General features: G+C 37.7%; 1 protein-coding gene and 1 non-coding gene across 4 annotated transcripts in view; both read left to right on the top strand.

Moving 5' to 3' along the window:
- DLGAP1 (DLG associated protein 1) overlaps positions 1–16100 on the top strand; it is an 843951-nt gene that overhangs the window by 187467 nt on the left and 640384 nt on the right. The gene's annotated exons all lie outside the window — the stretch shown is intronic.
- On the top strand, positions 9438–9578 carry LOC131415528 (U4 spliceosomal RNA). The gene has a single exon (XR_009222493.1). It is a non-coding gene; the product is annotated as a U4 spliceosomal RNA (small nuclear RNA).

Genomic DNA, 16100 nt, shown 5'->3' with positions numbered 1-16100 from the left:
TGCACATTCACAATCTCTGAATAACAAAAATGAGGCAAAACAGGTATAAGATCAGCTCAAAATTGCACAGGATGACCTTCTCTCTGTTCCCCGTGACTGTGTTGCCTCTCTAGTGACAGAAGCCACCAGGCAGACACCCTGAAGGCCCCTCATGGCTTGAGACAACTCAGTGTAACTCCATGAGGGGACACAGTCTTTTCGGTTCCAGGTGCCTAGATGCTTATTAAGCTGTTTAGTCCAGAACTCTGTTGGGTCCTCTCCAGAGCTCACGGAGAACCAGAGCGATGTGTGGAATGGAGTAAATGCTCAGTCCTTGTGTGTTACCCACCCCTCCATCAACACTGCCAAAGCCGATGTGAGGGCTTGGAAAGAGGAGCCATAGAAATGATGAATGGTTTAGTAATAGATGAAGAGGTTCAAGTTATTTGTCCTAGAGACACGTAAGCTGAAAGTTATACCCATATTCTTTCTCCTACAACAGTACTTCAAGTGTGTGTCTAGGATACTCTCCTAAAGCTCAACATAGAGTGGGATTCAAGGGAGCCCCACTCGTATTTTCTTCAGAGAAGATCAGCTTCTATCAGTTTTAATACTGACTTCTGCATATGATTTTATTTGAACCAGGGGTTGTGAGGCTACCAAATGTTTTTAAATCTCATTTTATTTCATAAAGAAAAAAAGTATGTGGCAAGTAAATATACTCTATTTCACTGGATTTTTAGTGAGGCAAAGCACTCATGGGCATCTGCTTACTTATCTGTCAAATGAGACACTGAATTCTTAGTCTTTTTCAATGCTAAGCAAATTCTGTAATTCTCCAAGGAGACCATAGTATGGTGGATTTTCTCTGACTTTGGTTACTAAGAAAAACACTGGAGGCGAAGTTAGGACCCCTGTGTTATAGCCCTCCTTGACCGTGACTTTACTGCACTCCCTTGGAGCCCAGTGCTCCCATCTGTAAGGTCAAGTTCTTGGACTGAATGAACTTGACAGACCTGCCAGCTTTAAAAGTTATATAATCCCATGTCCAGAAAACTTTTTAAAAAAGAGAAACAGTTTAAAAGATTTATATCTATGAAGATTTTTAAAGAGAAAGATAAATACACATCCTTCTCTCTCTCTCTCTCTCAATGCATCTAAGTGTATTTTCCTGAAGGCTGGACGCCTCTTAAAGTCTCTTTCAATTCAGTGTTTCTAGAAAGTACTTGATGCTCTAACATTCCAGCTTAACTTGGTTTTCTGTGGTGTTATAGATTTTACTTGTGTTTTTGTGATCTCTTTCAACCAGACATGAGATGGGGTTTTTTTGTTATTGTTTTTTATTATTTTGTGTCTGTATTTTTGTTTTTTTAGTATTGAATATATTGGATACAACAGCTGACTCAACTTACATGGTTATATTCTTCCTAAATCCATACATTAGGATTTTGTTTTATTGTTTTTCAGTATTATGTGGATCTGCTTTTAAATAAATTATTTATGCAATCAAGTGTTAAAAGAAAATCTTGTTTTATAGTTCAGCTCCACACGGAGAGTCTATATGATGGAAGGGACACATTGTCACTCCACTTCATAGTGGTAAGTTACATTGAACAGGACAAAGATTCAGCTTTTCTCCTTATTTAAAGTAAAATTTCTCAATAAAAATCCTGCTTAAGGATGATGGTGACAGGCATGAGAAGGTGCAATGCCATTAAACATGAACATAAAATTACAAGAACAAATGTCCCTCAGCTAAAAAAAAAAAAAATTAGCCCCTCAGTAATTTAATTAAACATGAAATATAAAACAGTAGCAAAATACTCTTTAATGGTGATCTTCAAAATTGTTGGCATCAGGACTTTCTCAGGTACAGAGAAACAGTGTGACACCGCAGCTGATGACTTTATTTTTTGTTTCTGTTAACGACTCAGGAAGGTGACAGCTGTGAGTGTTGTACCTAATAGCAGAAGTGAGCTCACCACAAATTATAAGTACCAAAGTTAATGTAGTGATAACTTCTCCCACTTAAATATGTTGCCCTCTCGGATAACAAAGCCTTCTATTTCTTCTAAGGGATAACTTCTGTTTTGAAACTGATGTGGGCCAAGGACAAAGAAAAGTATCTTGGAGTAGAAGGGAAGTGTGGTTTTCCCCCAGACATCTACAGGGTCTGCCCCTGCCTCCAGAGTAGCTCCCAAGGAACTTCTGCTAGACTTGGAAGTGCAATTTGCTTGGTGGAACCTAAACCCTTTTCTCTATAGAGAGGTGAAGTACTTGCCTATGGACACGTAGCTGAAGGATATGAGCTTAGAGACCATGAGATGTAACCCTGGGCAGTGGATAATGGCTTACAGATATGGGGAGATTGAAAGTTGAGGAAAAAATACTAAAATCTGTCATTACTGAATGGCTACTGTATTTACACAGGGTAAACGTGTTGCCTGTCTCCTTTGGGCGAGCATGACTAGAACCGATATTTACTGTTACTTATCTTTGGCAGAACATCTGATCACATGAGGCCATTAACTTGACAGGCTCCTTAGTACTCCCAAGTAGCCGGGTGCACAGTTGGTCCTTTCACATCTAGTCTCTTTTCCTTATTTTACAAAATGAAATTTCATTCATCATTCCTTCATTCCTTTATTCATTAATTCAAGAAATATTCACTGAGCACTGTGCCAGATGGTGTTCTACGCATTGGAAATAGAGTGCGAACAAAATAGACCCAGACTTGTCCCCATGCAGTTCACGTTATAGAGGGAGTGTACATCAATGAACAGAGTAAGTTATGACCATATATACAGTGTATGATATGGCGATGGGGCAATGGAGAGAAATAAAGCAGGGAAGTGAGTGGAGGGCCTGGGACAAAGTTGCAGTTTTCAATAGGGGAAGAAGGAAAGAAAGCCTCACTGAGCAGGTCACGTTTGTGTGAAGATGGGAAGGAGACGAGTGCTCTGTGACTACCTGGATGTTCCAGACAGAGACAGCGCACAGGGCCCTAAGGTGAGAGGTGCCTGGTGAGTTCGAGGAACTGCATGCACGCCGGTGCACTGATGCAGCAAAGGTGATGGAGAAGGCCGAGGCCAGAGGGGTACATATATCATGCAGGGCTTGGAGTCCACTGTGATGACTTCGGCTTTACTCTGAGGGAGGAAGGAAGCCACTCGATAGGTTTTGAGAAAGGAGTAACATGATTTGGCTGACTTGTTTTTATTGAGGTGTAATTGACATACGAGATTATATTAGTTTCAGGTGGAATTGACTGACTTTTTAAGAGGATCACTCTGGCTGCTGTGTTGAGAATAGACTGAAAGGGAGAAATTAGGAGGTCATTTATAAGCTTGAGAAGTCTAATAGACTCCAGGTGGAGATGCTGAGGGGCAGCTTGATATATGAGTCTGGACTTCATGGGAGCTCTCCATTGATATTTCTAGCTCTCCTTTTTCTACACTCATGGTAATGTGTCTAAATGTCTCCCCTCTTCCTCCTTGAATAATTAAACAGATTCAGCAGCTTCTGTAAGAAAATGATATAAAGGCAGTTAATTAAAGTAGAAAGCCATTTGTGAGCCTGATTTGCTAGAAAATGATAGAGAAGAAAAGAAAGTTTTACTTGGGGATAAAATAAAGCCCTATGCAGTGAAATCTTCACAAATGTTGCAGACTCCAAGGAGTAAATATCCTTAAGGATTTGCAAATATGGTTAGGGCTCCTGTGTTGTGTTCTTCATTTCACTGTGAAGGTCATTGTTAATTGTTTCCTTTGAGTTTAAAGTCAACATTGATGCTTGTTTCTTTAGGTTTTCTTCCTACTAAGCAATAATGCAGTGATATAGGAACCCCAGGACAGGCGTGCTGCTGAGAGGCAGCGTGGGCCTGCAGCTGGGGCTCCTTAGTGAAGGGCTGGGGAGCCAGGAGCACCATGTATTACTCTGCCATTTGAGGGCAACTTTGATCAAAATCACGGAGGTTTTGTTCATTTCTCCACCCCCCAGCACCACGTTAATACCCAAGGAATTAAAATAGTTTTGCTACGTTCGTCCCTGGCATATTGAATTTTAGATCTCAGTATATACTGAGTTCTTAGATAATAGGGATTTAATTATACAGTAGAAACAAGAGTGAAAACTTAGGTGACACTCTCATATCTATCATTTAGTGACCTTGGAAAAGGCATTGAATCCTCTTGACTACAGTATTTTTATCTTTCAAATTTTTGTTGTGAAAAACATATAGGGTAACATTTCTACGTATGCTTTTTACAATAATGGGCATAGAAATGAGGCAGAATATCGTAGTTGTAAAAACCATGAAAACTGAGGCTAGACTGTGTGGGTTCGAATTCTGGTTCTACTCCTTATGAGTGAGGGGAGGAAGAAATTTTCCTGTCCTCTTCTAGGTTCTTCTGGCTAGTCTAAGAATTAAATTGACATGAGACAGATTAATAGGAGAAAATCAAAGTTTAATAACACGTATACACGGGATAGACCCACCCAGAAAGCTGAGTAACTTGCCAAAATGGCCAAAGCCACCACCTTAAATACCATCTTCAGCTAAAGATGAAAGAGGATGTTGACAGTAGTGGTTTAGGACTTCAAAGGGGGAGGAAGTCAATTCACATAGAGATAGAAAAGTAAATGTTTGGTAAACGAATGTTTGCCGTGCCATGTACAGACAATGGGACATGGAGAGGACTCTGATCTCTAGGCCCTGCCAAGTATCCCCCACCACACCTAGTCCATATTCTTTGTAGATATCTCTGGTGATAGCTCTGTTCTTACTACAGGCCATTATCTAAATTCTTTTAGGCAGATGAGGGGGAGGTAAAAGAAAAACTTCCTGAGTCTTCTGTTTCTTAAAAATAATCAACCTAAAATAAACAGTATTCCAAAGAGGTATTTTTAGGGTCACAGACTCTTCCTCTTCATGAGCTGGGCAAATTCGGCCACATTTCTTAACATCTCTGTGCTTCAATTTCCTCTTCTGAAAAATGGGACTGAAAGTATTATGTCTCATGTAGCAGGTGGTTCTGAAAATGAAATGCCTTAATCCATAAAAAATGCTTACGACAGTGCCAAACACGGGAATGCCCTCAGTAATGATTTACAATCGAGGTTACTACTCTGACTACCAGTAGTGCTGCTATTGCCACTGCTGCCTTCCTCTTCCTCTCCCACCCCCGCTACTACTACAGGTGAAATTCTAAACATAACCAAAGCTCCTTAGAGGCTATCAGAATCCCAAGACATTATTTTAGAATAAGATAAGAGACCTTATCTCACTGAGTTTCACACCTTTGAAACAAGATGTTAGGAAAGAGTTGGTAACTCTCCCTCTTTTTTTTCCCCCCTGAATGGAGAAATAAAGGTAAAATGAGTTAACAAATGTCACAGGGAATTGAAAACAAACCTAACTAACTTGGAGCCTCCTCATTCCAAATCAGTGAAATAGCACAGGATGCTTCTCATCTATTGAGTAGGCTACCACAATTCTTAGACAACCTTTGTTGTTTGTCTTTGTTACTATTTTCATCCTGTGATACTACAAGACTCTTGTTTTCTCTTCTAAATAATTACCCTTGAGACTGAAGTCCTGATAAGCAAGAAGGAGATGTGGTACAGGCAAATGGTGGGAGTGTGGGGACATACACTGTGGACTGTCGGGCTCACACTGGCCTGGGGAGGATGGCAGACTCCTCACTGCAGCAAGAAGTTGTGGCCTCTTCTGTTCTCTGTGAATCCTCAGCACCCCAGAAGTGCCTAGCACCTAGTGAAAACACAATGGAGGGAAGTGGGAGTTAGAGGTGGTAATGTCCTAGATATTGCTTTAACATCTCATTGCTGTAAATGCTCTCAAGCTGTCCTGCTTAGGAAACATGACCCACTTTAAAACAAGTTTTTAAAAAGCAAAAACCACCCCCAAGTAGGACCCTTGTAATAGAGACATTCTATGTCAGTAAGTAACATAGTACAAGGGTGGAATAGTTTGAAATAATAGATATATAATACTTATTTTAAATTAAGTATATATTTTGTGGGGTTAGCTGTATACATACAAATGCTAACAATAAAATTAATTTGTACTTTTCTGTTACTATCAAATCATCCAGTTTTGTTGCATCCAAGACTGTTATACATAAATGTTTTGTCCTAGAAATTCTAACTAAAATTTGTTCAGCCTTCTGAAATAGTCTGCCATGGCTTTTTTTTTTTTTCTTTTTTTAATCAGGGAAGTAAAAAAAATCATTTAGAACATTTCCTTAGTTTTGTAAAAAAAACAAAATTCAACTGAGTAAATTTTGAAGATCTTATTGGCTTTATTCCATGATTCATGAATTAGGCAGCATCTCATCTAAAAGATAGAAAGGAGCTCCGAGGAGCTGTACAAAATGAAAGACTTTTATAGGCAGAAGGAAGCAGAAACAAGGAAGTGATACTAGGCAAAAAGCAGATTGGTTGTGGCAAGGTCTCGTTCCTTTAGGAGATGGCAAGGGTCTATCAGGCAAATTACCTCATAGTGCTGATCAGGTGAGTGGTTTAAGATTCCATTTCTGGGAGAGCCGAAACTGTAACGAAGTCTAGGTTTAATGACATGGGGCTTAGCATAAGTGACTCCTTTTTAGGCCTCTTGTCTTGTTTTTAACAATATCTAATGTTAAGAACTTCATAAAACCTAATTATGCTTTATTACCTTTTATAATTTTATCATGTTCTGCTCCTTCTGGGGAATATCAAATAAATATCCCCAAAATACACACATGCACGCATGCACACACTTACACACTCTCTTCAATAATAACAAACTCATATACTCAATAGTAATAACTAAGACAAAAATATGTAGGGAGGGTTTCTTTCTCATCAGCAAGTGGTGCTAAAAATTGCAGGTTTTCAGTGGTAGTGTTTGAATATGTATTTAACGCGTTGGATTTTTATGAAAAAGTTCCCCCATTCCTTGAGGATGACTTAAAGTGGAGCCTTACAAATGAAAAACTGATGACTCTGAGCCCTGCCCCCAGTCTTTTTGCTTTCTTTTCAGCATGTAGATGTGATCATGTCAGGTGAGTAAAAGAGCATGTTTGCATTTCATTGATATAAATGCTCTCAAGCTCGCTAGAAATAGCAGCAAAATCAAATCTTACTTTAAAAGGAAGTCTAATGCTTCTTGGCAAAATGATACTGCCCAAGCAGATTCTGATGATACATCATTATTTCCTGCTATAAGGTCAATGAGTTGCTCTGGGACTCTGTGTGTTATCTCTGTGCTGCTGTTGTCTGAACTTGCTGCTCATTTTAAAATCTAGGCCTATTGCTTATAAAGAAAAATAGCTTTGCTAGGATTAAGACTTTTAAGAGATTGGAATGTTTGTTTTATTGAGTTTAAAAAAAAAAAACTGTAGCAATAAAGCTGGTAAAACAGCAAGCTTTGCTTTTTTTTCTGAAATCCCTTACTTTACGAAAGAAATGTGCTGGGAAATCTCTTTGTAACATAAGCTCCCAAAAGACAACATAAGTCTTTTGTGGTTTTCGGGTCAACGTTTGTAACTCATCACAGTACATGTATTTGTAATACTGATGGAAAAAAAGGGTGTGCATAAAATGTTGGAGCATCAATAGCAATTAATGTGGAAATATTTGGACTTTACAGAATTAACAGCCATAGTAATAGCCCTCATGAATGCCATGTGCTGAGCATTCTCCTAAGCTCATGTAGGAGCTTACACAATTTGAATATCGGGGTAATGTCCTGAGTAATACCAGTAGTCATAAAAATAGTCAGCTACCACAACTGCCAGGTTGAACAATATGAAATTGCTAATATTAGATCATTTTTAACCTATTAAGTGGTAATTTTATATGATTTAACATTACTATACTTAAGAATAAAGAACTGAATGTTTATTGAATTTTATAAACTGTTCAGAAACTGTATTACTAGACCCTTGCTGCATTATAAGAAAAGCTCTACCAACATGGTGTGCTATCACAGTGTCCTTGGCTAAACCCATTCCGTCACACTGGATTACAGCAGATATCATTGAGTTGCAGATGGCTGGGATTTATGTTTTGCCCTATTGCCTGTCAACTAAAAGCAATTTCATCCTATATTCTTCAGCCTCTTATCCTTGTGATCTTGATAGCGATATGATCCTTCCTATTTTATGGTTGAAGAAAATGATGCACAGATCAAGTAACTTCTCTGTAGTCAATTAAATATTTTGGCTTGGGAGGGGGACAACCTATGATATAGAATCAACAAAGAAAGACCAACAATATTTATTTTAATGTCATTGCCGTTTCTCCTATCACTAACTTGGTCACTCACATATATATGATTGCTCTGTCACATTTAAAGCAATATTTACTCTGAAATATGTACCACATGATTTTCTATTAGGTAAATTGTATGAATTATGTAGTTTTTATTTTCAAGAGATGAATTTAATATGTTATGATCATGTTAAGCATCTAAAAAATATCTCAAATAAATCTAGAAAAAATGTTGTTATTTAATGAATAGTTTTTTTTTTAATTAGAGAACTAAAGTCATTTTTCAAATTCTTAGAATGTGGCACATTAATCTGACCAGAGCATGGTCATCTTAAGTGTCTTCCCCTCCTACAGAGGATGTGGAGGGAGAGAAGTATCTTGTTAGCCAGACTTACTGCTGCCACTCTCACCTATGAAAACACATTTCAAATTATGGTCCTAATAGAATGGATTGCATATTAAATAATATTATTGTATCAAAGTGACATTTTTTGGTGTACTTAAGATAGTATGATTATGTAGGAGAATGTCTTAGTTCTTAAGATATGCTGACACACTTAGGGATAAAACGTCGTGATGTCTGCACCTTAACTTCAAATGGTACGGCAAAAAAGAAACAAGAGATAGCAAGAATGAGCAAAAAAATAACAACTGATGAAATTAGATGATGGGCACACAGGTGTTCATTGTATTACTGTTAACTTTCTGAAGGTCTGAACAATTTGGAAATGTAAATGTAGAGAGAAAATATTCCAAAATATAGATATCCTACTTTTTAAAAGTCCATTAGCATGTTGCTTACTTTTTAGCCTGTGTAGGGTAGCCCATCTAGGAAAAAAAAGATGGGGCTGGCCTGGTGGTGTAGCAGTTAAGTTCATGCCTTCTGCATCTGTGGTCCAGGGTTCACCAGTTTGGATCCTGGGCGCAGACCTACTTACTACTCATCAAGCCATGCTGAGGCGGATTCCCACATAGAAGAACTAGAAGGACCTACAACTAGAATATACAACTATGTACTGGGGGGCTTTCGAGACAAAAAAGAGGAAGATTGGCAACAAATGTTAGCTCAGGGCCAATCTTCCTCCAAAAAAAAAAAAAAAGATAAGTGGGCTTCATTTTTCCAAAAATCAAAACTACACACCTGAATGAAATATCTTGCTTTCTTTATTTTAAAAATAGTGAACAGCTTTGCGCAGTGGCAGTATCGTAGCCAATGAAGTTTATCTGAGGTGCACTTATTGCTAATTGAAAACTTTTCCCAATACACCGCCATGATGACTTGAAATACAGTCATCATTGGCAATTTTTGACAGTCTCTATGGAGACCGAATTAAAAAAAAAATGGTGAACATATCTGGTGCCAAGGTGAAATCCCCAAATGATAATATATATCATCCAAGTAAATGGACTTAGAAGTAAACATTGTGGGACATGAGGATATCACAGAATAGCACATTGCTGTGAAATTGTTGTGTTTGATATTCAAATTTGTTTGTGTTATCGTGGGTTTGATAGCGAAATCTAAAACATGTCATCATATACTATAAAGTGACCTTGAATTAGCTCTTGATTTGATGAGATCATTGATGAAGAATATCTCCTCCCATGGGGATGAATTCTCTTCCTCTCATGATGGCCCAGGAATGCAGAGCCTTGGGGGGACCTGGCAGTAAGTTCACTGAAGCAAAACTGGGGACAAGACTGCCCTAGTACTCTGTGCCCATCAATTGTCAGTCTGCCTCCACATACCTGAGAGGTGATGATAATGCTACTTGTTTCTTTTGTCACTGTTATTTAAAGAGCACTTCCTATATGCCAGGCACGGTACTATGCACAGGCACTACCTACGAGAAAAGAACTATAATTATATCCATTTTATAGATGGGAAAATTAAAACCTAGAAAGATTTTAAGTAATGTGGTTCAAGAAACTCATTTTTAAAGTATCTAAGATGGACTTTTAATTCATGTGGGTATGACTCTAGAACTCCCCACTTAGCCTCTGCAGTGCAGTGCACAAGCCTCACAAACTATTGACTAATGGCAGCTTCATTGACAAAATTAGCTCTGGGTGTAGAGCAGCTGGGAGGGCAGGTGAGCTGGCAGCTGTGTGTACACTCTTCCCTTGCTCTGATGTATCGTCACCACGCCTGTGTGATCTGTAGCAGCTGAGCAGCTCGTGGGCACGTTGCATCACTGCGTCTCTAGCCCTCGTCATGTGTACGACGTGCATGATCTTGGGCAGCACTGGCTACCTGATTCCTAGTGCTCCTGCCTTCCTTTCTCCCCTTGTTTTCTGCCCTGGTATCCTAATGTTTCTGAAAAGAGTGTTTGAATGAGCAGAATAGCAAGATCTCTTTACTCTGCCACTTCTGAAAGGAAATCATGACTCCCTTCTGAAGTAAAAGGTTTTTTCTAAGTTTGTATTTCTAAGACCAGATCTACCCCCAAATACTTAATATCTGGCCACTGGCATTCTCCCTCATTTCGAGTCTGTCTCCCAGAAGGCTAGACATCCATGCTAGTACACATTGGAGCAGTCAGCTGTGAGAACAGATAGTGTCCTTGAAAAGGTGATCCAGGAGCAAAGTTAATTCCTGTGGATTAAAAAAAAATAGAATGCATAAAACATTTCAAGGTGAATCTTGATAAAGTTGTCACCTGGAGAATATTCCTTTGGCCTCTAAAAAGCCTAGGGAGGAAGCTGTAATCTTCCTAAAACAACGAAACGGAGAGCATTTTTTGTTTTATGGAAAGATACATTCTACAAAAAATCAGACTTATGCAATAGTAGGTCAAAGGCAGTGAGGATGAAAGGGAACTGCTTTTGAGTAGCAGATATGTGTGGCGTCGGATGGTTTCTATGACAGAAGCAAGATAATGCCATTTTGCTGTGTAATGGCAGATGACCATCCCAGATAAGTAACTATAAGGGACAAAATCCCAGTTTAGTATCACTGGCCACTCAATATACTAACAGAATCAGTGGCTAGGCTTCTATCTAAAATATTCAGGAGCACACCGATGGGTAGCAGTATGATGGCAGTTCACAAAACATATTTTTTTAAATAGAATAAAGAGGAATGAGGCTCCATACTTTTTACAGGTAGCATCCCATATCTTACAGCCAGGGCTTTTGGGGTTTGCATTTCTGTTTATTTCAGACTGATGGCAGATTGTTTTCCTTCTCCTCATTCATCCATTCAACAAAGATTTACCTCTTTGTAGGCACTGTGTAATTTCTATTGTATGTTCATATTTCATATGAAACCATTCTTTTGAAGAGTTGTATTCTAAGCTGATATAATGCATTTTTGTCGAATTTTATCAATAGACTTATGGTGATATTTCATCATCATAACTTAATGAAAATGAAAGGCAGTCTGTGAAAATTCACAGACTGGTTCACTCATAGATGCTGTAACCAAAATGTGGTTCTCAGATAGTAGCATCAGTGTCACCTAGAAACTTGTTAGAAATGCAAATTTGGGGACCTAACCTTAGAGTCACTGAATGGGGCATCAGCAATCAGTATTTGAAGAACCATCATGCATCAGAAACCCCAGGAGGCTTGCTCCATCACACAGTGCTGAGCCCCATCCCCAGAAATCCCAACAGAAACAGCCAGTAACAGCGAAAATTCTGAACAGTGATGAAAGACATGACTTAAGGCCCAGCCACTTACTGCTTTGGCTTTTAATAGACCAAAGATGAATTTATTAGGTCAACCCCAGTGGCCTAGTGGTTAAGTTCAGCATGCTCTTCTTCGGCGGCCTGGGTTCAGTTCCTGGGCATGGACCTACACTACTCGTCTGTCGGTGGCTGTGCTGTGATGGCGGCTCACATACAAAAAGTGGTAAATTGGCAGCGGATGTTAGCTCAGGGCAAATCTTCCTCAGCAAAAAAAAAGAAAAGAAAAGAAAAGAATTTCTCAAGTTAACCAAAAAAATAGATAAAAAGTCCACTGTTTTTTCTCTTTCAGTTATCAGCATCTTCACTGACATGGGGAGTAAAGTAATAGTGAATAATGGACCCATTAATAGTGAGATCAAAGGGCATGTGTATCTTATATTGTTATCCATCATCACTGAACTGAAATGAAATTGCGTAAGTTCGTGTAATTGCATGGAAACCACATGGAACTTATGAGAAGCTCATCAATTGTTGAGCTTTTCAACAGGAACATAGCATGCCTTGAAATAGATCCAAAAATTTTGTGAATTTCTAATAGAATACTTTCTACATTCCAGTGCTCTCAGCAACTCAGTTCACATCATAAAAGATAAAGTTATTTCTGTGTCATAACTGGAATTATCCAGAAGACTCTGATTATGTGAGTCATGTTAGAACACTTATAATTTTATTCTATTTGTTTTATTTTCATACTTGTCCATATATAGGAAGAGAAGATTATTGCACAGCTTGATATCTTTTTTCCTTTATGTTTTCAGTCTGGTCTTATATATGTTCTACTTTCATCCGAAAATTTCATTATAAGAGAATTTCTTTTTTATTGAGGTATAATTGACATATAACATTGTATTGATTTTAGGTATATACAAGAGATTGTTATTAGTCTGATAACTGATTTTCTAGGAACTTTCTGTCATTAAAAAATATTATCTTTTTAGGTCCCTATATCATTTTCCTTTTAAGTCTCAATTTTTTCTAAGATAATATTTTTATTTTAACTGTTTTTTCTGTAACAGTATATTTAAATATAATACAAGTATATTTGTAATAGTGTATAATAAAGTTATGGCATTATGGTGCTCATTCTCACTAATAAAATATACCAAATAGATTTGGATGCATAAGTACAGAAGTGATAAAAATACAATGCCAGGGCTATGAGGAAGAAAAACTACACATTTTTTCATAAAAAGTACATATAAACACTGTGGAAATCAAGTAAACAGTAATCATTCACTGGGATTTCCTTGCCTATTAAAAACAACAATTTTTATCTGATAACTAGTTTGCATTTCAGTAAGGACTATTTGGTTAATTGAGAAATTCTAACAAACAAGTAAATTACAAGATAAAGGAAATGTCTCTTTGGAAGGCAAACTTGACATGCTTGAAGGGCTTATAAGATGAAAGAATAGATTTAAATAAATAGACAGAGTATGGAAAAGAGGATTAAAAATATGGGTGAGGAAATGATATTAAGGAAGTTTTAATGGATTCAGTGTTGATTTGCTGAACCACATCCAGACTGAAAAATACGCTTTTGAAGTTGGACTACCTTGGAAGACCTATACTGAGGAAGGTGATAATCTTACTTTTTAACCTTCTAAAACAGTATTATTTTAGACTCGGTCACTGAGAATATCTGTGAACATGCTGATAACCAAGGAGGCTTATATAGTTTGTATTTAAATTGAAGACACTTGGCTTGGCATTTCGTTTCAGAAAATAGGTGTTGAGATACTACAATTTTCATTGTGGCTGTTGGAGCCACTCACCCTGATTCTCACTTAACTATACCATTGAATAATTTTTTAAATGTGAGACTGCTTTTTAAATAAGCAAGCCAGGTTTTGGTATTACTTACAAAGGAAGAAATGGATTTTTTTTTGTGTGTGTGAGGAAGATTGCCCTGGAGCTAATATCCATTGGCAATCTTCCTCTTTTTGCTTGAGGAAGATTGTCCCTGAGCTAACATATGTGCCAGTCTTCCTCTATTTTGTATATGGGATGCCACTAGAGCATGGTTTGATGAGCAGTGTGTAGGTCCATGCCCGGGATCCGAACCCGCTAACCCCAGGCCACCAAAGCAGAGCACACAAACTTAACCACTGTGCCACCGATCTGGCCCCAAGAAGTGGATTTTTTAAATAGTTGTTTTTTTTTTTTTTTCCCAGGGATCTTCTAATTCTTTACTAAAGAACTATAGACTGAAGACTGATAATTCTCATTAGGTAAAATTGTTTATCCAATACTTTAATGGTCCAAATTTTCTAACACTGGATTTTTTCTTCTCTAGCTCCTTGGTTTAAAAACCTAGACTCTATCAAATAAATGATGAAACAAATTGAATTCTGCAAATGATGTCAATAATTTATTTACTATTTAGGCAGTAAATCAAAATGCAACTCGTCATACATCTCATACTTAATGACATTGGTAACTGAGGCTTTGAAAAGTGCAAATGAGATGGATTCTTTCCGTTGCCATTTTGGTATCTTCTCCTTGGCAGTTATAAAATATGAATTAAGTTGTGCAATCAGAGCTACTGTAGAATATACACTGTGATATCAACAGCTCCTCCAAATTTGTTCAGTGTACACCTCTCCCAACATCACATAGTGGTCCTGCTTTGCCTTCTGTATGCTCAGTGATTAAGTCTATCAGATGACTCAAGTACTACTTCTCAAATCTTGATGTTCATGAAAATACGTGGGACATTTGTTATCAGTGTTCATTCCTGTTTTCTACTCCTCAAGAAATTATAATTCAATAAATCAGAGGCGTGGGGGACATTTCACAAATCTACTCTATCAAAAAGTCACTCCAGGGGCCAGCCCGGTGGCGCAAGCGGTTAAGTGCGCGCGCTCCGCTGCGGCGGCCCGGGGTTCGCTGGTTCGGATCCCGGGCGCGCACCGACGCACTGCTTGGTAAGCCATGCTGTGGCGGCGTCCCATATAAAGTGGAGGAAGATAGGCACAGATGTTAGCCCAGGGCCGTCTTCCTCAGCAAAAAAAAAAGAGGAGGATTGGCGGATGTTAGCTCAGGGCTGATCTCCTCACAAAAAAAAAAAAAAAAAAAAAAAAAAGTCACTCCAAGTAATTGGGGTGAAAGTGATTACTCTTGGAGAGATCTTTGCCTAAAGGTTACCCATTTCTAACAATCTGAAAGCATTAAGCAGCTCCCATTGCTAGCTCATTTGCTTTCAGCAGCCTGAAAGGGCAGTTACATATTTTGATTAGAATTAATGGTGCTGCTATAAATGTATAATCCCTCATTATCTTGTATCATCATGTTCTTTTTTACTGAATAAACCCTCTCAATAGTTACTGGATAAGTTTTTTCAAGGAAGGATACCCAAAACGAAGAATGAAAGAGGATATAATTTCTCAAAACTTATGCTGTATATTTACATAGTTGAAAATTTTTTTTCCAAAACTGAGAAGGCTTTTCTGCGTCTATTTAATTAAAAGAAAACACAATTCATCAAAATGTTGTCAGGAAGTTATCCAATTTACTTAAATTTAAAACCCAGATTTATTCTTATGATGGAAATAACTTCAGATGTCAGCCTCTTTTTTCTACTTAACAAGGGCGTAAACTTGACCTTTGGTTAACAATAGAAAATGGTTCGGAATTGCTATTAGAAGAATAGAAAGAAAAGAAAGAAGAACTTTCATGGATATCATCTCATTTAACTCATGATACTTTGAAGAAGGTGATATTTTCTTTTAAAAATGATGAAACAGACTGAGAGGAAATGTACCTTTTACAAATAGAGATGTGCCATACCTGAAATACTTTAAATGGTATATGCCATCTACAGATTGTTTTTGCAGGTAAAGGATCTTAATGAATTTTTCATTTTGTATATATAATAATATCACATCATAATATTTTCATTATAGCTTTACAACTCATAGTAACTCATTTGGCGCTAGTCATGATCAGTGATAAGAAGTAATTACAAAATGATTCATGTTAACATAACTTAGTTTAAGTTTAATAATTCATGCTGTCACTGGAGCCATTTGTACATATTAAATTTCATCTACTCATAACTCAGGCAACAATTGCTTCCTTTTTTCTCCTCTCAAAATGCTATCTGTTAGAGTCTCTTGCTGCAAACAGAAACTAACTCTATGTAACATAAGCATA

Source organism: Diceros bicornis, chromosome 16 (genome assembly GCF_020826845.1).
Source record: "Diceros bicornis minor isolate mBicDic1 chromosome 16, mDicBic1.mat.cur, whole genome shotgun sequence".
Taxonomy (NCBI): domain Eukaryota; kingdom Metazoa; phylum Chordata; class Mammalia; order Perissodactyla; family Rhinocerotidae; genus Diceros; species Diceros bicornis.
This window is presented reverse-complemented; position numbering and strand designations above follow the sequence as displayed.